The following is a 2,500-nucleotide window of genomic DNA, read 5'->3' on the forward strand; positions in this document are numbered from 1 at the left end:
CGTCGAAAGTACATCCTCTGTTGAGCTCTCTTGGCGAGGGAGCTGATGTTCAGTTCCCACTTGAGGTCCCGGCAGAGAATAGTGCCCAGGAAGCGGAAGGACTCCACAATTTTGACTGCGGAGTCTAACAGGGTGATGGCGGTGAGTGGGGCTGTATTCTTCCTGAAGTCCACAACCATCTCAACTGTCCTTAGAGCATTTAGCTCTAAGTTGTTCTGGCTACACCAGGTCACCAGGTTGTCAGCTTCCCACCTATAGTCAGACTCATCCCCACCAGAGATCAGCCCAATGAGGGTGGTGTCGTCCGACAAACTTCAAGAGTTTGACGGACAGATGATTGGAGGCGCAGCTGTTGGTATACAGGGAGAAGAGCAGTGGGCAAAGGACGCAGCCCTGAGGAGTTCCCGTGCTGATGGACCTGGAGTCAGAGACTTCTGTTCCCGGCTTAACGCACTGCTTCCTGTCAGAGAGGAAGTCTGTGATCCACCTGCAGGTGGAGTAGGGCACGTTCAGCTGGAAGAGCTTGTCCTGAAGCAGGGCAGGGATGATGGTGTTGAAGGCAGAGCTGAAGTCCACAAACAGGATCCTGGCGTAGGATGCTGGGGCGTCCACATGCTGTAGGGTGAAGTGGAGGGCCATGTTAACTGCGTCGTCCACAGACCTGTTGGCTCTGTAGGCAAACTGAAGGGGGTCCAGGAGAGGGTCTGTGATGGCTTTGAGGTGTGCCAGGAGCAGGCGCTCAAAAGACTTCATTACCACAGATGTAAGGGCGACCGGTCTGTAATCATTTAGTCCTGTTGGCCTTAGCTTTTTGGGCACAGCGATGATGGTGGAGGACTTGAGACAGGCTGGTACATGGCATGTCTCCAGGGAGGTGTTAAAGATGTTGGTGAACACCGGAGACAGCTGGCCAGCGCAGTGCCTGAGGGTGGCTGGAGAGACAGAGTCCGGCCCGGCTGCTTTGCGTGGATTCTGCCTCTTGAAAAGCCCATTAACTTCTCCCTCCTGAAAGGAGAGAGTCGTTTCTGTAGTATGGGTGGGGGATGGGGCCTCTTGGGTGGGAAGGGGTGGTTCAGGACAGTCCAATTGTCTTTCAAATCTACGGTAGAACTCGTTCAGGTCGTTGGCTAGGCGGGAGTCGTTAGTGGTGTGGGGCGCTCTGGGTTTGTAGTTGGTGATGTGCCTGAGCCCTTTGGCAGACAGAAGCAGCGTCGTTAGTAGAGAACTGGTGTTTTAGTGTCTCTGAGTACAGTCGTTTAGCCTCTCTCACCGCTTTGCTAAACCTGTTCTTCGACTCCTTGAATCTGTCTCTATCCCCACTCCTAAACGCTTCCTCCTTCTCCAACCTCAACCTTTTGAGCTTTGCTGAGAACCAGGGCTTGTTGTTGTTAAAGTTCACCCTGGTACGTGTTGGGATACAGCAGTCCTCACAGAAGCTGATGTACACAGCCTCTGTGAGTTCATCCAGACTATTGGTAGCAGTCGTGAACATATCCCAGTCAGTACAGTCTAAGCACGCCCGCAAATCTTCCACAGCCTCACTGGTCCACTGTTTAGATGTCCTCACAGCAGGTTTACAGAGTTTTAGTTGCTGCCTGTATGCACGAATCAGGTGGACCAAGGGAGTTCTGTGCGAGCCGAACAGCCCCGTGACCCACAAGAGAAACATCCCCGCCAAATTCGAGCGTTTGACGGGGTCTATCCGTGAAAAAATATTCACGTTTTTGAGTGCACATGCATTTCTGCTGCAAATGCCTCTGGAAGTTTCATGCCGTTCGTATGCCAATTGTGGCAACACGAAAATGACCCGTTTTCCCATTCCGAGGGATTTCTGTGCGACCCTAACAGCCCCGTGAGCCACAAGAGACACATCCCCGCCAATTTCTAGCGTTTCACGGGGTCTATCCGTGAAAAATATAGACGTTTTTGAGTGCACATGCATTTCTGCTGCAGATGCCTCTGGAAGTTTCATGCCGTTCGTACGCAATGTGGCAACACGAAAATGACCCCTTTTCCCATTCCGAGGGATTTCTGTGCGACCCTAACTAACAGCGCCCGTGAGCCACAAGAGAGACATCCCCGCCAATTTATAGCGTTTCACGGGGTCTATCCGTGAAAAATATAGACGTTTTTGAGTGCACATGCATTCCTGCTGCAAATGCCTCTGGAAGTTTCATGCCGTTCCTATGCAATGTGGCCACACAAAAATGACCCGTTTTCCCATTCCGAGGCATTTCTGTGCGACCCTAACAGCCCCGTGAGCCACAAGAGAGACATCCCCGCCAACTTCTAGCGTTTGACGGGGTCTATGCGTGAAAAATATTAAAATTTTTGAGTGCACGTGCCTTTCTGCTGCAAATGCCTCTGGAAGTTTCATGGCGTTCCTATGCAATGTGGCAACACGAAAATGACCCCTTTTCCCATTCCGAGGGAGTTCTGTGCCACCCTAACAGCCCCGTGAGCCACAAGAGACACATCCCCGCCAATTTCTAGCGTTTCA

This window comes from Petromyzon marinus, unplaced genomic scaffold (genome assembly GCF_048934315.1).
Source record: "Petromyzon marinus isolate PM22_M1 ecotype Great Lakes invasive population unplaced genomic scaffold, UKy_Petmar_22M1.pri1.0 PM_G_Scaffold_111, whole genome shotgun sequence".
NCBI classification, from domain to species: domain Eukaryota; kingdom Metazoa; phylum Chordata; class Hyperoartia; order Petromyzontiformes; family Petromyzontidae; genus Petromyzon; species Petromyzon marinus.